This window comes from Plectrocnemia conspersa, unplaced genomic scaffold, assembly GCF_051122295.1.
Source record: "Plectrocnemia conspersa isolate PC_06_02 unplaced genomic scaffold, ASM5112229v1 ptg000012l, whole genome shotgun sequence".
Taxonomy (NCBI): Eukaryota; Metazoa; Arthropoda; class Insecta; order Trichoptera; family Polycentropodidae; genus Plectrocnemia; species Plectrocnemia conspersa.
This window is the reverse complement of record NW_028277176.1, coordinates 4,121,400-4,145,704: the sequence shown is the minus strand read 5'-3', so window position 1 is coordinate 4,145,704 and position 24,305 is coordinate 4,121,400. Positions and strand designations below refer to the sequence as shown.

General features: G+C 29.9%; 1 protein-coding gene and 1 long non-coding RNA gene across 4 annotated transcripts in view; both read right to left on the bottom strand.

Moving 5' to 3' along the window:
• Positions 1-24,305, bottom strand: part of Sema1b (Semaphorin 1b) — a 231,758-nt gene that overhangs the window by 179,244 nt on the left and 28,209 nt on the right. The window lies entirely within an intron of this gene.
• Positions 13,970-21,757, bottom strand: LOC148227981 (uncharacterized). Its single transcript, XR_015811584.1, has 2 exons — positions 18,289-21,757; positions 13,970-18,092 (listed from the first exon to the last, which is right to left on the bottom strand). It is a non-coding gene; the product is annotated as an uncharacterized LOC148227981 (long non-coding RNA).

Genomic DNA, 24,305 nt, shown 5'->3' with positions numbered 1-24,305 from the left:
ACAACGCGCGTAATTTGTGGTTAACTACGGATAAAGCCGTAATTCACGTCGCAGCTTTCCGTAACGATAATACAACGGAATTTGGCCGTTTACGTAACGAAACGTCATACGAACACCTATATGTATTATATGTAATATTGCGATTTAAGTCATAATTGAATGTGAAACTTTATATTCGAGGGTTTAGGACAAACGCGTAATGTAATAAAAATATCACATCAATAAAGTTGGAACGGAGATATGAAAAATAAAACAAGTTTCATAATAATATTATCAAGTTTTATATTGTTCCGCAGACTTAATACTTGTTGTATGAATTTATCAGAATAGCAATATGCGTATAGCTCAAAATGGATTAATTCGACCCAATATGTAATTTGGATACTGTAACATTACTAGAAGACTGCTCGATTTGCATATTCGGAATAAATCATACAATAATCTGCTGAACCGAAAAATATTGATTTACTATCGTATTACATATCATTATGCAAATCGTTAACGCTATATACTATATAATACATACATATGTATCGCATACTTTCATAACATACGCTCACGCTTCTTCCACGTTGCGAAAATTCAACTAAAGCTTCCATTAACAAACACATTTGAAAATTAACGACCTGTCGTAAACTCGAAAGCGACGTTAATGCCGAATTTTAATAGATAACCTCTTCTCTGGTGAACTATTATATTATTATGATATATCGACAGCTATGAAAATGCTAATATAATTGTTGCACATTCCTAGCGATTGTGGGGCAGGTGCCACTTTTCTCGTTACGGTTTCATACGATTATGGCTAAGGTGACTGTGTTTATGTAACAAGTTTTGCAATTATCGACATTTTTTTTCATAATTGAATTAAAATATTACTGTATTTATTGTCGTATTGGTTCACGTTTCGAATAAATCAAACCTAAATAAGTTTTCCCTTGAACTTTACGTATACGGCGAAGACGACCGCGTGACATTAAAACGTAAATGTGTGTTGTTCAGCAGGTGTATCGAATTGATTGCATATAACCATTTTATATTTTTTACCGACATGTTTTTAAGCAACTAGTATCATTACTTTATTTGTATCGAATAAAAAAATATAAATAAATATAATGTTTTCTGTATTTATTACACAGTTTAAAACATAATTTTTTGAGAAAGTATATTCATAAAGTAAAGATACAAAGCAAACATAAATCGTGACATTTTTTTATTTGGTTGGTAACACTACTGATTCCGCTAAGGTATGCGTGACGTGTTAAAATTTTTAATGTTAAAAATAGTTATTTATAATATCAAATGCAACGTTCGTACAAGGAAGAAAACTGCCATTGTATTTATGTCTATAGTAGTGATTTTATCAACAGGCAAAATATAGAAATATTTAAATCATAGAGAAGTGACGTTTATTAAACTGCTTATTGAAAGTGTCTTTACTAAATTATTAACAAAGTATTGGACCATTTAAAACTCAAAAAGAGTAGGCGTGAAACTACTATAAAGTATTAAAAAAATATTTAAAAAGAAATTACTCTTTTAATAACCATGTACAATTGTTATTGTACTATTGTAGGGCATACAAATCGTATGTGGCGTAATTAAGTTTTGCAATACCGGTAATAGTGATATTGGAAAAAAAATGGTTTTTATGTATTATCGGTATAACAAAGTGAGATACCGGTAGAACCAAATTTTTTTCAATACCGGTAATACCGGTCATCATTTTTTTTAATCCCTTCGATGGAATAGCTTCTGGGCTCAAATTTCAACAGATTCTTCATGTATGATTCTGCGAAAACAGTCACGTATATATTTTTTTAATCAATTATATCAATTAAATAAAAATAAAATTAAAATAAAACTTACTATTTAATAAAAGATTGCAGCTTATAAGAAAAAATGCGATTTAAATTATTGGATTGGCCCAGGAAAAGCCCCGATTTTAGCCCTATTGAAAATCTTTGGAAAATATTAAATAAGAAAATTAGAGTGCACAAACCATATAGTATATAAAACTAAAAAATGATCGAAAAAGTGTGGTACAGAAATTGACACTAAATTGATTAAATCCTTTATTAATACTATGCCATCGCGTGTTTTAGCAGGGTTGAAGACTAAAGGGGTTGCTAAATATATTAATGAATTTCGAAGTTTTTTATTTATGGGTCTAAATATATTATATAATCCTTTTTTATATTTTTCATTAATTTTTCATTTATTTAAATTTATATTTTTATATGTAATTGTACTTCTAAAAACCATTAAATATTTAAAAAAAATATATATAAATTTATTTAAATTATAATACACTTTTAGTTTCATATGAAATATTATGATTTTGAAGGTGGTGCGTTTTTTTTTACACAATCATCACATAAATTATGTTTTTAGAAATAAATATGCCACATGTACGCACTCCTTTCTCATAAAATTTATTCGGATAATCATAACTGACAAAAAAGAATGAGTAATATATGAATATATTTTATTGGAATAAATTCTCAAAGATTATGTTTTTCTAGACTAATTGTTTAAAGCGATAAAGTATTTACGGTCCATATTTTAAAAAATATTTTTTCGACAATGTACTAAATGAATGAAAGTGAAAAATATATAAGACAGAAAGGTTTTTGTACACAGTCGTTTTGATTTTTATTGGTGCTCGTAGATAGCACAATAAAGGATCAGCGTATAGTATTTTTAGAAGTATCTGAATGTAAGAGAGATTGTTTAAGCGATAATATTCATAGTTAATATATTAAACAAGCACGTCAAAATTTGCCGTGCTTGTTTATTATTTTACCACAAAATAAAATAATACAATATTTACTTTATCTTCATTCAACATTTTCACAGACTCTTGAATACTTAGATTTTTCGCACAATTTGCAAGTATGTATTAACAATATATTAAAACGTAAACTTCACTTTGTATATGATATACTAAACACGACAATTAGGTATATTTGTAATAAAGTGAAAAAAACAATTGAAAATCAAACAAGAGATACAAATTTATTCAAATCAAAATTATCCGTTGTGGATGTAAACACTGAAAGCATTAAAAGATATAATGATATAATTCAAATATTTAATATTTAAAATCAATAATTTCCTGGTTATTATTATAAAAGCGTCAAATAATTAATACAGCAAGTCTATTTTAAAGCTTTTTTTTAATAAAAAAAATAAATGATAAAATCCAGTTTATTTTTGTATAATATTCTGTTTACTTTATATTACAATTGTTTTTAAGTATATTATAAAAATAAACTGATGTATTTAATGCTAAATAAATATTAGTGAGAATTAAAGCTGTTTATTGGTTATACAACTTGATTGATATAAAACTTTAAAAAAACTCTATAGTTTATTTAAACTAATTTATTTGATTAGATATATAAATATATAGGTAAAAGTAAGTAATGATTATGTAATACATATCGATGGCTTAAAGTGTAAATTTGCAACACCATATTTGAGTGAAAATTATTTAACAATGCCATTTTGTACCTTTAATCGAAATACACATGATCAAAAAATTGGCAAAATCTCCAATTAAACACTATTACAAACTTGGAATATTGTTTAATTTTTCTATTTTAAATTAATTTTTTTGTTTCTCTTGTAAAGTGTTTCAAAGACGATTTTACACTTTAAGCCATCGATATAAAACATGGAGCAAAAATCGTATTAAGATTACATGACACATACATATGTATTATCAATTGTATTTTATATTTTTTTAACACCTGCAAGGGTAATATGGTTGTAAAATCTGGAGCAACGCTGGCAACACAGAAGCGGAGCGGCACCGGCTTTTACCATATATAAATGCTGATGACCTAAAAGTTCAGAGTATTTGCACAAATTCGTTAAGTCTCACGTTGTCAATTTTTTTTAGATTCCAATGCCTGGTAAAATTATGTTACAGTTTAGGCGGGGGTGTTTTAAACAAAAACACTTTCGTCAATGACATGGAAGTGACTTTCGAGCAAGGATGGAGATTTGTATGCATATTGCCAAAATTTGCGATTATGGGTAAAAACGCTCGGCTTCGTTATGCGGAGCGCGTCTTTTTAATATTTTTTAAACGATTCATGTTTTGTACGATACACTAGTTCGTAGCGTTCTTAAATATTGCTCCATTATATAGCTGGCCATACACGCACGGGCACATCCAACGGATCAGTCGGTCGCGGATGCCTGGCGGACAAATCCGATTGTGTGTGGTGAGAAAAGACACAGATTTGTGCATATAAAAATATATCGAATATCCATATCGAAAAATAAATTAGTCTTCAGTATCGTAATTCAATCGGTTTGTATTATTTCTTAAACAACGATCGTCATGTTGAATATAATATCAAAACGTGCTATTAAGTTTGTAACGCGATACGTTTTATATCAACGTCTCTGCTATGTGTTTTGAATACGAAATAACTCTCAATTGAATATTCGCAAACTCAACTTTAACTGTATATGAAGAAGAAACGCGCCGCGTTAAATTTAACTGTACATTTTAAACTCCGGTCCTTTCGCAATACTATTAACACCGTGTAATAATAATGTGGAACACGAGGGTTCATTTCAAAACCGGTTTGACACTCTAAAATACAAGGGTTGAGTTTTTTAAACATCGTTTTCAAGCACACGTGTCGAGAATGGTTTTAGTTTCGTATAAATTATGCAATATGGTGCATTCATATTGATAACGCACAAAAGGGTGACTAATAAGTGGAGTTCTATAGTTTGACTCATATTATAATGGATTGCTATTGAACTATAAATTCTTTCATCTCCCCGAGAGGAGGCTGTTCAGTTAATCGAGAAGAATTCTCGGAATTTCCGCCGAAGTAGTTCTCAGAAGAGGTGGGCTTTAAATCTGCACGATGAACCATGCTGAATTTGGCAAAGTTTTCCTCGTACTCTTACCTTTTAAGGACCTATCTTTGTGGTCGATACATAATAAAATAAAATAATATTACCACACACTAAGTTCTAATAAATTCAGAACGGATTAAGAACAGCCTCCGAAAATAACAATATAAAGTAATGGATTCTCATAAATAAGAGTTGCAATCTAAAGGAACAGAAGTAGTTTTACAAGAATTATTAATACTAAAAAAACTTACGTTACGTTTGCATAAGCATAATCGAAGTGTACACACCTGAAACAAGAAAAAAATATGATGATTAGATTTTTTGTGTCACATCGGATTAAATTTGAGTCAACAAAAAGTCGTGACTCAAGGTTTGGAAATTGACCGCATCTTGAGTGTCAAATTAGGGAAAAATGAGTCACAGTCGTGCCATTAAAGTTATGGTCAAATAGCTATAAAATATAAATCTTGTCTATTCTCAAAAGCGTTAAAACAAATTTAGCTTGCATCTTAAAAAAAACAGGTTATTTTAATTAAGCCGTTTCGTAAAACGAGTTACAACAATTAAAACCAGTCATATGCGAAACTTACGAGTTTTATCGGCAAATACACAAATGCTAAACAAATTATTTGCACAAACCGGTTTTACTTTGATATCAATTAATTTGAAATTAACACCAAAAACGCAATGTATTTAAAAGGAGAGGTATTGTGATGGGATATACACCTATATATGTACATATGTATATAACGTTTTAATGGTTTTCAATCTGTGTTCCGTAAAACATAGATAAACCATTTCGCATTCGCCATAAATGGCGCATTGTATAAAATTGTATATGTTCTATAATCCGAAAAAATTAGGGTATTAAATGCAAAAGGCTTACTTTCTTATATATATTTTTGAAATGATTAAAGTTTTAGGCGCTTAATTTTTTTCACATAATTTTAAATTATAATTATAAAAATATATATTTTATTTAAAAGTTTTTGACTTTTAAAAATTTTGTAAAAATATTTTGCATGCAAAAAAATTTGGTTATATGCATTTGAAAGAGAAACTACATTTCAAAATATTTAAACTGGCAATAAAAAAACAGTTTTAATATATATTTGTGCTATTTTATTTAAACATTAAGTGGCACTATAAAAAAATACCATGTGTCGACCGTAACCTAAAGGAGATAACGACGTTTCTTGGAACCAGCTTAACACAAGATTTCAAGACATTAAATGTAGCTTATCAAAGTCAAATATTTATGAGAAGTTTTCCTTTCGGAAAATTCCCACATTTCATTAGGTGGCAGGGATAGTAACGGTTTTGAGCCATGCCTTACAGCAGTGGATCATTAGTCATTAAAAGCAGATTTTTAAATATTAAAAATAAATAAGCGTAGCTTAAAGAATAAATGTAAAAACTGACTTTAAAAGTCTAATATTTCGGTAAAGAATATTTTGATTTTGAAGAAAAATTATAAAAATCTTACTGCGTTGCCTGGCCTAATTTTATGACATTCTATACATGTATTAAGATTGGGAAAACTGAGCCAGTTTATTTGTTTGTGAAAAATCGTAAAATTTTACGCTGTGCTGCCTAATTTATGTTGGTAGATTATTTAAATAATATTGTATGTTTTTAATATTCATTCAATATTATATGTTAAAAGCGCAATAATTTTTTTGTGACTTGCCGAACAAGTGTATTTGTCTCGCCGACATATGTGAAAATCACACAGAAACATACAAATATAATAAAATACTACACAGAAGAAGACAGCTGAATGGTCGACCCGGATTATAATTGCCCTGCGTTGCCAAATCTCCAGCTGTTGAATATTTTTATAAAAAGGTAATAGAACATAAAAATCTGTTTCCATTTACAACTCATCGTATCTTTAGTAAGAAAGAACCTGTCATCACATGAGAGTTTATACAAATTCGCACCAAGCAGAGCTACGCCAAGTAGCGAGCTGCTTTTAACTGATACATCTAAAAAGTTTAATTTGATTTTCAAAGACGACGATAACGAGAACATCATATGTGAAAATAATATTGCAACTTTAATTATAATAAGCAATAACTTTATACTTTCTATTAAAATAATGGCATGAACGCAAAATTGCCATTCTATTAAAACTAATAAAAAACTACTTATCTTCTAAAGTGTTTTTCAAAGATATGGTTTTTAAAATAAAATCATCGGATTGCAGGTTTATCTCAAATTAATTTGATGATGCTATCATAATAAGATAATAAATAAAAAGTATGAAACCAGTGGTTTACAATTCTTAAATTATTTATATACCATACGTACAAATACAGAAGCGAGGAAATTGAAGAGGTGTGAAAATAGCGGCAGACCACCTCCGCACAGAGGAGAATAATGGACTGGAGATGAACAAGATTCGGAGATAGGCACATAAGTGGTAAGTATACTGAAGGTATTAGCATTCATGGAAGCGACCACAGACGTGATGGATGGACGAAATGAGAAAGTTTTGTGGTGTTAAGAATTATAATATAGATTTCGACTGGGGTCGATTCGTGATGTACTCATAGAATTAAGAAAATATGTAAAGCGAATGTGTCACGTATCATTATGGTTAGAGAGAATTTTTATATATTATTATAATGTGAATCGGATCTGGAGGATGATCTAGACATACGTGTCGAAACTTCGTTGGAAATATATATGTATGGAGTATGCTAATATTTATTTAAAATACAGATATATTTTCATGTTAGTATTAACCGAGACGAAAATAAGGAAATATATTTTTTTAATACAATACAACATAATATAATAGTAAAGTGGTGTTTGTACGTTGGCAGCTGTCAAACAAAATATTTTTAATATTTGAATACGAATATTTTACCTTTGTCACGTAATTTAATATAGCAATATTGTCACGCAAACAGACAGGAACTTTTTCTAAGGACGTGAGATTTAATTAAATCTAAATTTTGAGAACTTCTCCATTATCACAACACAATTCAGATTGAGTTCAATGGCGATATCAGAAATTCAGCACGAGTATTGTGTCGTACAGGAAGAAGCAATGAAGAATATCAATAAGGTTTTGTAAAGATTTTTTAAACATAATACGAGACGATTTTCACAAATTATATTAGATATAGTAGATTAGGTCAATTCATTATCAAATGATACATAAATTTCATTGATCCTAAAAAGTCGATCTTATATTATAATACTGTACATATTATACATACATATGTAAAATAATTTCAAATTAAAAATATTTCTACAGCATCTTTCGGGCTATCTATCAACGCACACGCACAGAGTGAAGATAAGATGTTTCATCACACACTTATACGCGGTAAAGGTTCATATTTGCTTCGCTGCACCTACTAATAGATTTTCATCATTTCTCACAGCCATATTGACACGATAAAAGCCCATCAAACCGTTGTTTTACGACCGAACTTTCCTATGAAGATTACGCGCGTTGTTAATGGATATTTGCCGTAAGACTAGAAAGAGAGAGCTTTGCGCGTACAAACAATTATTTTTTCTCCACTCTGTTTGAAGAGCAAAAAATAAACATTTCAAATGCAGAATCCTTATTTATATAAATATGATTCTATATAATACTAATATAATATCGGCGTGTGTCATGAAATATTTATTCAAGTCGTTTTGTCCCGTTGTTCTCCGCGGAAACAATAAGCTCAGGAATACAGGTTGAGCGCCAGAGGGGTTTTATAGCAGGTTGCGGATAACCGGTCTTGAAGTCCAATTCATGGAATTCAATATCGCCACCCCTCTAAAACTTTGCAATTTTAGCCGCAATCGAAGCTGCTCGTAGGCGTATTTGATGCCACAGCTATTCGCTGCCTTCGATAAATAAAAAACCTGCAAGAGTTCAGCTTTGAATATTTTATATGGATAATGTAATATTTGGAGAGCATTTCATGACGCCAAAGGCAAAAACAACATCTGTGACTCGGTGTAAGTACAACCAATGTTACTGTTTAAAGAAAATGAGCTTTTACATGCATTTATAACATTAATTCAATAAAAAAAACATAGATATAAACATACGCATACTCACACTTTTGCTAGAAGCTTTTGAAGTTATAAAGTGCTTGTTTTACGACGTACTTATTTTATATAAAATAATATGCTATCATATAAATAATAATAATAAAGTATTATTAGTCGCAAATTTCCAGAACATGTAGCAAAACATAAAAATATTTGAATAACAATAGCAAAAATTTAGAAGATACTAACATAACTGAGCGTTATATTTTTTTTCCTAGTTTAATCTAAATATATTTATGTATTATATATATTATATTAGGCTCAGACTTTGTAAGAAGTTTCGCTGTAAATATGAGCTTCAAAAGAATACTTCTTTACTAATTGAATAGCAAAACAGAGAGCAGTACATAAACTCATCAAAGAAGTATGCGGATTGTTGTCAACGCCCAAAGACAAGAAGATAGTGGTGTAATCATATTTAATTACTTGTCTTATCTCATATTTAACCAATGTTTATAATTCGGCTTATCAATCGAATTGACTTAACTTCAAGGTTTAAAACTGTAACGTATTTATGATATGTTTATATCAATATGATGATAAAGATATATAAAGAAAAATTGCTAATAAACATAACAATATTTGTACTATAAAAAATTGTCACAAAAATAAGATAACTTGATTTGTGTGACCACTATCAAATATATTTTCATTTCCACGAAATGTTTGCTTTAGTTTGAATTGAACCATTTTACTATTTTAATTAATTATTATAAAAGTTTAACCAATAATTTTTTTTTATTATAGAATAATTTAATGCTGCTTTATATTTAAAAAAAATATTATAGTTTTTTATAACGATCGATTTTATAATATAACTAAATTGACTTAATATATGTACATATGTATGTATGTAAAATATCACGCTAATTATAAATATATATTTTTTTAATCTAAAAATATTTTTTTGTGCAAAATTTTGGCATAACTATAATACAATTTTTAAATGTATTATTGTTATAATATATTAGGTACGTACTACATATTCAATTAAAATTGAGAAAGAGCTTAAATCGCATTAAGTAGGTATTTATAGTAGAAAAATTTGTCTAAAATTTCAGCTTCAGTTAAAATCGTGTTTTTTAATGTAGAAAAATTGAATATTTGTCTAAAATTCTATATTTTAAAATAGTTATTTTTTTATCGTAGAGCTTATATTTATAATACGTTTTTTTATTAGCATAATATTGATAAAAAACAAAATATTGCCATAAATATAAGATAATTTAACTTATATGTAAATTAATTAAATAAATTGCTTTGATTCTAATAGTATAATATATTTATATTTGATTTGCATTTTTATTCCTGTTTATAATTTATTAGATTGTGTAGAATATATTTAATTTATTTTAAATTTATTAGAGCTTAGGTTTAATTATGTTTTTTAATGTAGAAAAATTTATTGTATCTAAAATCTCTGTATTTTGAAATTGTTTCTTTTTTATCATATAATTTGTTGTTTTTATTAATTTTTAATAGACATAGTTTTTTTTGTTACCAGAAATTTATTTGATTATATATAATCAGTGTGCGATAATATTGAACAGAATAAACAATATAATATTGCCACAAATATAAGATAAAATAGTAAGATAATTAAGGTAATTACAACACTATTTTTAAATTTAAAATACATTTTTATTCTTATGTGTAATACATAATAACTGATTTAACATTTAAGCAAAAATTTCAGTTAAAATTGTATATTTTTATGTAGATTTTTTTAAATTGTTATTACTTAATTTTAGAACGTTTATTGCTCTATATTTTGTATTCACATACATAGTTTTCTTGTTACGTTCGATTGTATAGTTTAAATAAATAATTTAATAATACAAAAAAATAAACATAAAAATTTGCCATAAATATAAGATCACTCGACTTAAAAATATCACGCTTATTGAAAATATTTAGATTTTTTTAAATTAGCAAAAAATACATTTTTTCAAAATACAAATTTCTACAAAATATGATTCTTAAAATGTTTGCTTTAGTAAAATATTTTAAAATAATTTTAATTACATGTATATTATTAAAAAAAATAAACATCAAAAATTGCCACAAATATAAGATAACTAGACTTAAAAGAATAACACTCTTATTGAAAATATTTACATTTTTAAAAGATACTTTTTTCAAAATACAAATTTACACAAAATATGATTCTTAAAATGTTTGCTTTAGTAAAATACTAATTGTATGTATATTATTGATTACGCAATGCATAATTAATTAAATTTTAAGTTTAATAAATAATCATTTAATAAAAAAAAGTTGTTAATAAAAATATATTATATACAACATTTGTGCCAAAATAATTTATCATATAAATTGAAATTACAGAAAAATGATTTTTTTATGTATCATAAAATGTTAAAATATACTACAGCGTTTATTGTAGTTATAAATGTATTTTTCTTTAATTTATCTTATCTTGTTATTACTGTTACTCCCATTTTATCGTTAAAATATGGGTAGAAACCAGAAAATTATACTCAATTTTCTTGTATTGTTCAATTTTTATTAAACGTTTATATATGTATGTTTAAAAAATATTGTAGTTAAAACAGAAACAGTAATTAAAAAAAATACTAAGCAATTTTAATACAAAAGTAGTATTTGGTTTCAATTTAAATTTTATTGACCATATTATCACTATATATTTTTATACCCTCTTCGGTTTTTTATGATTTTAACAAACAAATGTTTTAAAAAGCCATAAATTTTTGACTCGACTAAAAATATCTACAAATTGTATTTAATATCTAAATTTTAGTGCTGATATACGAAAGTTTCATAATAAATGCCTTTCTATATATTTTTTATAATTTATAATATATTATTAAACAAAAAAAAACGTATAAAGGTGAACTGTCTTAACTTGCTGTCTTTATAAATATTAAACTTATGTTCATAGAGGTTTAATTATTTAATAATACAAGTAGTAGCAAAAAAATGTATTTAATTATGTTGACTCAAGATAAGTCTAACTTCAACAATGCGAATCAGAGACGGCCAGTTATGGTTTGTATTTGCAGAGCGACGTAGCCGTTTAAATTTAACAGAGATTGTGCAGTTAGTTAGTGCACAACTTTGAGATGGTTAAGTTTCGCCAGCTCACGATCTCAACGGCATACGTCCAGATGAACTTGGTCGTGTCTAGATCAGAGATAAGACCGGCGTACGTATGAGAGGTCAGATGTGTTTGCTTTCGAAAGTAAAATTGGCCCTACATGCATAATCTACGACGGCGAGGTCAACATAATTCTAATTACGACTGCATCGAGTTCAAGTCCAGCGAGATAATGAAGATCATTATTATAATAACAACGGTAAATACTGTCGTCTCAGACACTGACCCACAAACGCCGGGGTTAAAAGTCAAATCATTATTGGTTTTCGATCGACTCGAGCAAAAGAAAGTCTATAACTCGTTTCGGCGATTAGAAGGCCATATTGGACGAGGGAGATAATCTTTGTAATGAATACGATCGAAAGTGGGGCAATGTTGGATTTTTCTAGTGACGAAACGCATTGCTTCTGTGTTGAACAATAATTTTATACAATGAGATATATTGTCGAAGGAAAAAATCACGCCTCGGAGGGAAAGGCATGTAATAGAACCAGTTATGAGGTGTATAATGATCGGTTAAAATGTAATACGATAAGTCACGGGGGCGTTTAATCTGAAAATCGTGAATTGAGTTAAGATTTAGATAAAGTGTATATGTGGATTATTAACCTTTGAGACTCACATATATTTTTACAAGTAACAAAAGGAAATGCGCTATTATAAGGATGTTACTTAATTTGTAAAAAAAAAATATTTTTTTTGTATTTATTTGGCAATTCAATATGGGACCACTCTCATAAACATGCGGTTTCTAAATAGATCATGTGGCGGACAAATGGATATTTGAATTCTCACCAAAACGCGGGTATTTTTAGTCACTTTTGTGTGAACTCGACTCGCGGCACTTATCTTCAACGTGCCTCTTTAGCAGAGGCGGAAGAGTAAATATCGCCACGTCTGGGAATAAAACTGCTCCGACTCTGGATTTTCACTTTGAGAAGGCGCCTAACAAAAGGTGGCCAGACGAAGAGATGAGGTCATGAGTCTCCGGAGAATCTCCAGAATAACAATAAACACAGCAGGTGAGATTTTTTAAACAGTTTGTTATCAGAAATGAGTTTAATTACTTCCACACAGCGGAGCATAAAGATTGCTTCATTAGAGCGATAAGATAGAGTCACGATAAGACTCTATTATTCGATTTTTTTCTTATACGAGAAGGTGTTTTTTTTTCTTATCTCGAAGAAAGCGAAGCGCGTGTGTGAGAATATCACAAAAATTCTCTTTGCACTTATGAAAATAGACGCTCATTCAGTCGTGAAAAGTTTGTGGGGTCGGGTGGTGGCACAAAGGGTTGATATCACAACCCGGTGGTTGAAAGCACACTTTTTACCATATCAGTTACATGTTTTTATCATAACGCGGCAAACATGATGAGCGTTTCGGCGTGGAAAAAATAAACGTAATGCTCGCGTCGATACTCGGGTATTATAAATCACCATTATTATGATGTAACGTGTATGGGTGGGTGTGTGAGAGTTATCAGAACGATCAACGTTAACGTGTTAAATGCATGCACTCATTAAACCATTGGTGCCCAATCGACTGCGATTAGATCTTAACTCGGTCGATTTATTTTGAATAAAAGCCATTATTATCCGCGATATTTTGCATGCAACTATTTTTTGACACGCATTGAATAATTGTAGGATACACGTAAAATAATAAACGCACACATATTGCTGATTAAATGAAAATGACATGATAAAATAGTTGCGAGTTGTCGAGTTGATTCATTGAACAGAAAGACTTATTATATATATTTAATATTTATATCAAAGATACTTCCTAGGGATTCTGAAGTCTCGTGTTTTTGAAATTCACGGTAATTGAGAGACAATTTTTTCAAGTCCGGAACTCGAGATTTGAATATTATTATTTTTATTTTTCATTTGAATCATAAAAAAAATTGTGGAATAATATATTTGAGAAAAATACATTTTATTTATGAAAAAATACGTATGTACATATGTAAATTTTTTTTTTTTATTATTAAAGTCAATGTAGGCTTACTTATACAGAGTTGAATTTTGGTGACAGTGTAGGATTCTTAAGCACCCTGTATATGTTCGCTAGCAAAATCCAATGTGTCAATTTTTCGCAAAATGGTGACAAGGCAAAAACTTAAACACTCGTAGCTCAGTAAGTTTAAATTTTAACGAAAAGATCGCTATATATGAAACGTTTATAAGCCTAAACTTCATATAAATAAAATATAAAAAAAAATTTTTTTTGCTTAAAAACAAGCGATGTATCAGTTCGATCGGACTCCCATACGAGCCATTTTGAGACTTGCAGAAGAATTAACGCTCTTAATTGGTTGGTTTTGAAGATTTAAAATTAAATTTTTAGTATCTTATAGAACTATACCTTTTTTACAAAATGGCGGCCAATGTAAAAATTAAAAGTGTCATAACTTTGCAAAATCAAATCTTACTGAAAAATGTCGTATACAAAAAGTGTTCAGAAGCTTAATTTGCATTTAAAAAAAATTAAAATTATTTTTTTATTTCTTAAAAACAAGTCTGATGGTGAATTGACCGGGCACCCATACGAGCTTTTATGCGACTTGGCATATAGTTAACCTTAACGCTAGTATTTGGTTCTTTTTAAAGATATAAACTTGAATTTTTGATACAAAATAGAGCTTTCGAATAGACTTATGATACCGATTAAAAAAATTAAAAATTAAAAAGTCGATCGACCCACCATACATACGCATACATACTTGCAATATAATTAAAACAAATTTAAAATATTTTACACATTCTGGGCAAAATAATATTTCAAAATATTGAATCAAATAGCCTATTTCTTATTTTCGTGTTGAATATTTCCGAAAAGTGTTTAGTATGTACGAAATATTATATAAATTTTCTTATGACAATATGGGTTAATTTTTTTGAAATTCCCGGGACTCAAGACAGCGAAAAATCCAAAAAATATCATATATAATAAGTTGTCTCAACATACAATTATTAAAAAAATAGTCACGACTTTTTTAAAACAAAAAATGTGCCGGAATTCATTTCTTCTCAAGCATTTTACTAAAGAAAATTAGATTCAAATATCATTTAAACTGAATTTAAAAAGTTTAAAGTAGCGCATAAAAAACTATTTATTTCTGCTTTTGAAGAATAACTGAATATGTCATATTTTTTGACTGGTGAAAGATTCTGGATTTTGCAAATATTTAACTAATAACAGCAATGTCTGGTTTCTTCGATTATATAATTAAATTTAAGGCCTCTTCGTTATTCAATAATAATCGTGAGACAATTTATTGTCAATAACAGCTGTTGCTACTTTATAAAAACAAAATAAAAAAACTTTGAATTATTGAAAAAGAAAAATTACCCTAAATCGTTTTGCATTCTGCCGATTCCCATGCGTAATTTATTCTTATCGGAGCGGATTCTTAGCTCATGAATGCAAAAATAAACCCGCCGGCCGGTTAGAGTAATAGAAAATTGCAATAAAACTGTTTTTTTTTTAAAATTCATTAAAAATTCCGAGAAAGTATGCATTTTTTCAAACATATTCCACGAACACTTGCGGAAATGTTTCTTAAAAATAAAAATAGGTGTTAAAAATTTGTAAGCAATTTTTGTCATTTCTAGACTCCTATCAAACCCTTCCAAAAAGTATAAAAAGGCAGTGGTTGTAACCCATTTTTAAATATTTCTACAAATTTAATTGTATATAATACAAAATGTTTTAAAATATTTATCGAGAAATGAGGATTCTACAGCAACTTTAATTTTCTAAACAGCCGCCATTTTGATGGAATGTCAGGCTGGCTAACAAACTTATATTTAGGTATTTTTTTTTAAATATTTCAATATCGAATTCATTCGCCCGTTTAGTATTCGTTTCATATGTATTAAAAAATATTTATTTATCAATTGATTCTTGATGAATATTGCACTTATTGATGAAGCTAGTTAGCTACTATTATACAATAGGCGAATTGGCAAGTATGTTCTAGCTGAAACCAGCATGTAAAACTGACTAGCATTTGAAAAACACTAACGTAAACCCAGGTCTTTCAGGTCAATAGTCGGCGACTCATTCTTATACTTAATTGAGAATTACTATATGAACAGATATTTAAAAAAAATATAATATTGAAAATTTTATCTATACTTGGAATGCGCTTGGCAAAAATGCTTCTTTATCGGACTTCTATTGACAACGTAGAGTTTTTATCAGCAATATTAGTTTAAGTATTTACATATATATAATACATATGTTATGTATAAATGGAAAACGAGTGAAATTCAGAGATAATAATTTATGCAGTATGAAATTTCGCAATCAAAGTCTTTATTCAATTATTTTTAATTTATTAAAAATGTTTTTTTAATGTCAAGAAATATTCGAATCTTTAATAAAAAATAAGTTCATGAGAATATGTAAGTAAAAGTTAATTTCAATTGGTTTACAATTAAAAATTTTAATTGATGCTGTGCATCTAAAATAAAAACATAATTATGTGTTTCAACAACGCAGGTAGTCAATTATTGCCTTTAATATACCGCTGCAGTATCTACAGCTTAGTATGATTTTGCGAAATTTTCTTATCTATACGTTATTTATAACAATGACAGATAAAAGCCGATTTAAAATTGTTGTTGCAAAATAATCATAAAAAAACACTTTGTAATCGCTGAAATTCCAGTGAGAACTCATTTTTAGTTGGCAAAATTTTTGCAGCTGTGGACTTTTTTTAATTAATATAAATAATGTTAAATTTTAGGTCTCTATATTTTTTTAATCATATCGAGGTGTAGTGTCTGCAACACAATACTGACAATAAATCCTGATAAAACTGACAATAATTATTCTTGCTATGTTTTACTGTTAACATAATTTGAAAATAGTGACTAGATTCATGTTTTTAGTTTGCACAACGAAATTTTAATGCAGTTTTTGAGTTGGCGTTTAATATTCTCAACTCTATAAATGTTATAAAATAAGCCATTTGAGCTCTAGATACTTGTAACTAGATACGCCCTTATGACAATTGACCCGTTTTTTATCGGTAGAATGGTTCTTGTTCGTAGTTTATTAAACAAGTGATGTGATTTATTGTATCATATAAAAAAGTTAAACTTCTCAACTTACAATTACAACCATAGATCTCGTGTCTATTGCATTAGAAACGTTTTATAGTACACGTATTTCTATTTCGCCCGGACTTGGAACGCATCCAAGCCCTATGCGATTTATCCGCCTATTAAATACTAATTTCGGTACTAAATAACGTCCGCACACTATTAACCGTGACACTTTCCGTACAGAACTACGTTTATACGATTTTTCCTACTGCTACGTACCTATTCGAGCGCTTTAAAAAAAGTAATATACGACACGTGAACACGAAAACGATGTCTGTTTAGCGAGGAGACACACTTGCATGATTTAGGGTCGCGTGCCGCGAAACGAGCTTTATGTATCAGTTCTTCAACCACATGGGGGGGGCCCTGGGGCTGGGCCCCACCCCCTCCGTGTAATTACACTAGCACATGCGGAAGGGCCCCCGTGACCCTCTCTCTCGAGATTATTCTTTATCTGTCGCAATCATCTTCCGACTACGTATGTTATTCATGGATAGCGAACGGAAAGTTTTCGGGGGAGGTTTGCATATTTAACCCTTTCATCGATTTAACTTTTTGCATTTATATCGTATGGGGTTTAATGTTGCGGTCGGAATTTAAACATGGATACGTACAAGGTATCGCATGACAAAGTTTTTGAGCGTTTAAGACGCAATACGTGCGTCACATTTCAATTCTATAAAACGTTACTAAATTATATCTAATAAATACTAATTTAACTATACATATGATATACAATAGACAAAAAACCATCTAGGCTTTTATATAAAAATGTAAAATAAATATTTAGCGTATTTGATCCTTTTTTTTGTGAATTTCGATCTGGAAATTCAACTTACGTATTCCATAATACTATGTCGGCGCCGTCAGCAGTGGGAACGCTCGGTAACGAGCATTGCGACGGCTTGATTTTATTGCTTTTGACGTGGATTTTTGACTTCTGAGAAGTGATAATTTTTTTATGCGTTCTTCTATGAGCTAAAATTAGGGTTATATGTTCCTCATTTAATTAATAATATTATTTTAAGTCGCAGTGTGAACGCTAGATTACCGAGCGTTCCCTACTGTGACGGCAACGGCAAGATTTTATTGCTTTTGACATGAATTTTTGACTTCTGAGAAGTGATAATTTTTTTATGCGCTCTCCTATTAACCAAAATTAGGGTTATATGTTCCTCGTTTATTTGGTAATACTATTTAAAACGCCAGATTACCGAGTGGTTTATCGGGAATTCGGCTATAAAAATGCATCTCATAATATAAAATACTATACGATATAAATGAAATCGAAATCAACTTTTATCCACCTCCCTTTGAAACGACATCCCTGAATTTGATGCTTTGAACACGCGTGATTATTGACAGCTGTCTGATTTATAGTGCTACTAACTCGAATTGGATTACTTTGTATAATGGCCAATTTAATTTTCTAAAAATATATTTAACTAGTACAATTAGGTTTAACACAAGCAATACAAAAATTCGCAAGAGTTGTAATATATAAATTAATGAATTATAGTATTTGAATGGAAGGACGTGGATTTTTGACTTATGAGAAGGTATAATTGTTTTTTGCGTTCTCCTATTGGGCAAAGTTCGGTCTAGATGTGCTTCATTCGATTCTCACTTATTATAAAAGTCTTAATATGAACGCTAGATAACCGAGAGTTTTCACTGCGACTGCAACGGAACGATTTTATTGCTTTTAACGCGGATTCAAACAGGGTCGTCCGCTGTCACACCTTAAGCACGCGTGATTATTGACAGCTGTCTGATTTACGGTGCTGGCAACATATGAAACTCTAATTAGATCACCCTGTCAATACTACACAACTATATTACTTGCTGATAATTCGCTTTACCAAATATTGGGTCTAATACAAGAAAAAAATATTATAGTAATTGCATCAAAGGACAAAAAAGGCGTGGCTTATCAAATAGGTACTATTCCCATATAGTAAATTATTATAATATGTAAAAACTGGTGAATGAAAAACAAAGGAGATGTTTAACCCTTTAAACGCGGAAATCGACTGAAGTCGCCCAGTTGATTTTTTTATCTCTTTACGCAAAAATCAGTAAAAAATGCTTTTCAAGAAAAAACTTTTTTTTGTTGATAAACATAAAATAATATTTTAATTAAATAAAAATTAAAAAATCAGAGCATTTAAACACAGTATCAAGTTGAAATTTGCATTTTTCAAAAAAAAAAAAAAACAATTAAATATTATTTTTGATTAACGCGTCCAAAGGGTTAAGAACTTAATTTAAAAATCATGTCTTCATATAGAAGATTGCTAAGATCAAGTATATAAATATGTAAGTAATTGTAATGTACATACATAAATATATTTAGTGTGTTATATATCAAAGTAACAAAATAAAATAACAAAAAATCCGTGCGAATAAAAATATTTTGAGAGCCATTGGTGTTGTGTGAATTACGATAGTAAACAATTAATTAAATAATATCTACATGGATATAGCGAAACATTGTATTTTTTGTCATTGCATTTTGGGTGGTTTTTTTTTCATCAGGTAGTGGTCCCAACATCTGGAACGGATACATAATATTCACTAAATAAAGTATATATAAATAATAGGTAAGACGACTAATTTTTGCGATTAAATAAATTGGACCAGGTTAATAAAAAATCAAAGGCTGTTGGTTGTTGCCTAACCAAGGCACCACAGGTGTTTTCCTATTATACTACATTGTTGATAATAATTTATGACATTCCTAAGTTTGCACGTTCGGAATGTCGCTGTGATTTGAAGGTCTCCCTGTTGTTTCACAACGATGCATTTCCACAAGGCACAAAGATCTGTTTGGGTGCTTTAAATTTTGAACAAAACTCTGTAGGGGTGACGTCGATGCAACAATGGCGCCGTCTGGAATTGACTACGGCATTGTTCGATTGTTGAATTGCGACTCTATTGTCCCGAAAGTCGCAAAAACCTTCGAATTTGCTACTTTTTGCATATCATAAATATCATTATCATTTTAGTGACACTAAATATGGAATACATGTATAAAAAAAACAATAGTCCACCACAAAAATAAAATAAAATTGATTATACAGCATATTTTTTTTATACAATAAGGATAAAAAATATCGTGTATATGAATTGAGTGAGTGTCGAGATAAAGTTATCGCTATCGCTAAGTAAATTTCATACCCCCCTAACCCGATTATTTCGTATCGATAATAAAATAAGAAATATGGCGCAAATGCATTTTGAGATAAGCCGCTGGCGCAAAATAACATTCTCCACGGTGGTCGAATTTAATTCGCTCCACGTGTGGTGTCCGAGAGTCAACATCCCCCGAGAGATATTAGCCACCCGTTCAGCTCGAGGGGGTTGTTTCATTTTCTGCAGACGAGTCCAAATTCCCCGTGTGCCTTCTGCTTGCGGTGGTCCAATCGGCTGGATGCTGCTGTTGGGACCCTCTCAGTTCTGGAGCGGATCTAATTTATGTGTTGACATTGTTGGCAGACGTGTAACATAACATTTTCATAATGTTTTTCCGCCAGCTTTCCCAGGCGACCCCTCGCGGTCTGTTATGCTGTAAGTTGCTGCGAGACGCGGGTTCTTTCAATTTCCCAAGATGGCGACGGAGATTGTTTATTGGATCTAATAAAAATATTTCATTCCACGCGCGATTCCAGCAAATATCTCTATTATGGCAGCGTGCCTTTATGTACCACATAAAAGTAAATTTTTACTTGTAAAAATCACAAAAATCGGTAGGCAACACCTTCATAAAACTACATATCTTCAGTATTTCAGAATGAGGAAGAAATAAAATCATACAGCATTTATATAAGCCTATTTGATCTGCTAGATTTGTGCTAGCAAACTTTATTCAACTTTGCCATGATAACTCTTCTACAAAGTATTTTTTTCTATGCTATAAAATAGCGAATTAATATAAATAGCCTTTAAATGGTTACGATAAAAATAGCATAGTGACAAAATTAAAATAAGAACGACCAGAATTAAAATAGTGAATATTTATAATTATATTATTCAGTCAGAATAAATATCAAATGGTTACAATAAAAATAACATACAGTTAGAATAAAAATATAGAACTTCAGAATTAAATATAGGTCGGTCATGTGAATTAAAAAAATGATATAACATTTATAAATACAAATAAGCAATAAATTATTTATTTCAGAAATATCTTGCTCGCACCTAATCTGTCGTATATGTCGTATATATGCGAGCGAGGTCAGAACCGTGAGCACTCCATGGATCATTTTCAATGAATTCATTTAATTGTATGTAGGACGCGAAGCCATTCAAGGCGACGAACGAAGCGGGAATATCGACAGAGCGGCTGCGAATAGCACGCTTGTTGCCATCTGACAATGTTGCAAGCCCAACTAAACAAATTGATAACGATAATATGTTATTATACTGACCATCTGTCAACATAAAACTAACCTTGAGGTTAAAATACAGAACATATAATATAAATACTGGCTATTCTTTATAAATACTGAGCAATGAACTGTAAAAAATATTGACAATGAACTGTAATAAATATTGAGCAATGAACTATAATAAAAAATACTCGATTAACGATATTTAAAAAGCGTTAATTAAATGTTTTTGTCACATCTTATTGAATAGTTTAAAAAATATCGAGCAACGAATTCAGCTGGATACAACTGTCAAAACGCATCAATTTTGGACTGATAGAATATATATATGCTAAGTAGCGAGCAAATTATAATTTTAGCAATATTTACTAGAAGTTTGGACCTATAAAGTAACTGTTGGTTTCAATTTCCAGATTTTGCTATTATTCGATTTAAAAGTTTATCTTATAATCTATTGTTTTTTAACACTTTTACTTTGACAAAATACTCTAAAATAAATAATTCGTAATTATATGTATATGATTATAATGTAATAATACGCTTAGTTTATTTAGAACTTATCAGATTTAGTTAGAAACGTAATTTAAACATATTTAATATCAGTGCAAAACTCGAGTGATATAAAGATGCTACTTCAACATTACATTGTGACGACTGTTCAAACAAACATGATAACGTTTCTTAGAACCACTTCAAAACCGATTTTTGAGAGACATATAAAAGCGCGATATAACCCTTCTAAAAATAGAAACCGTTGGCTTATCACGCGTTTTTTAAATACATACATATATTAATTGAAGTAGCTGATTATTAAATAACTTTCAATACCTTATTGTACAACCTAGCTTGATTTTACTTTATCACATTTAAGGTATGCTTTTTAGGAAATTAAGATGTAGTTTATTGTGTGTAATATTTTTTATAATGTTATAAAAAATACAATTCATATAATTAATTTGCAAAATTAGGAAAATATAATTGATAAGAATTATAATTATGTACTAGCCATCAATTCCGAGCACATGGTCTATATTTTTGAACCCATGTATAATAGTTTTGAGGCACACTGAACAGTTGATTATGGGTCGTCAACCAGAGCAGAGAGAACACCGTGCCCGTTATTCTCTTTCCACTTTGTTTGCTTATTATAAATATGAACTTCCTCTTTCAATTATAATCAAGAGCAAAAACAATAGTGAAATAGTGTATTATTTTTTTCTGGCTAAATTTTATTTCATTTAATTTAGATAATTAGATGATTTTAGACTTTCATTAGACAATCACTTATCGTACCCCAACGACTCGTTTAAGTTGTTTAAACGATAGGCAATCTATCTGTTTAGCATCAATGAGCGATGGAACCGCGACGTAAACACGATGAAATTATAAGAGGTGGGCAAAGGTTCTCAGTCAGCACATATTAATGAGCAGATTACGTGTTTCGCCTTCCTATCCTGACTCTTACAGCGCTGACTAAAGAGGTTTTCGTCGCACGCCCCATAGTCCATAGGCACTGCCTAGCCATAATTTATTCTTATGCATATTTGCCCGAGTGCAATGACACAGGACGGCCCGAGTACATAAATCGCTCAAACAAGATAAAGAAAAGTCTTTATTTAAATTGTGTGGGATTGTGTAATTAATGAATAATGGTTTGCAATACATACACACGAAGTACCATCTGCTGAACTTTCATATATTTTTACTGCACACGGCGACACAAAAGTTTCTGAAATTGTATTAAAATAATAAAAGGACAGACAGGTTCGCTGCAAAATTTGCATTTATGTATTTTTTTCTCGATGAACATATGGCAGAAAGTTGGCGCATATGGTCCTCCACGTGGTTTGCCACGCTTGGGGTACGTTTTAGCATTTTTTTATTCATTGCGGTACGTGCTACGGCCAGATTTCATCTCAACAATGCTACGTACGTATAGCACGTGTTAGCTGACTGGCAAAATATGAATGGGACCAGACGGTGGTCCACCCACTGGATAGTTGAGCGAATTAACTCGGCTACTGAAATAATCCTAGTCGCACACGTCGTCCACTCTAGAGCTATTTGTGACTATTATGTTTACGCGACTAAAAAAACAATATATGGACCAGCTCTTGAATGACTGCTAAGAGTTCGGACGGCGACACGAGCCAGCGAAAGGGTTAAAATAAACTAAAAGTCTCGGTCCAACCGAGAAGAAATAGCTGGAGATAAAAACGGCGCATAAATAAAAGCGGAGACAAAACGCTTCGCTTTTCGTAAGGATTATTTCGCATATTTCCCGAGACACAATAAAAAATATATACACACGAACCGAAATATATGGCTCGGTGGCGTAGTTCTATTTTTATATGAAAACATGCTGAATAAGTTACATAATATTCAGTAAATAAATATACAACCATAGCACACATTTTAGATTGATACATCAGTGATGATTAATTATAATTCGACAATGTTATATGTTTTATTTATTATTATGCAATTAATTTTTAATTATTGCACTAAAATCGACCAATATTTATAACTAAATAAAACCATTTAATAATAAAATTCTATTGACGTCGAGTGGAGGTAAGAACGATATGTCTTTTAGCACGACAATAATCATATGAACGCTCGATGTAGCAATTGCACACGCATAGCGTTGCGTTCATGCATGTGCTCGCGCCACAGATTTAAGTACTATGATTTTAATAC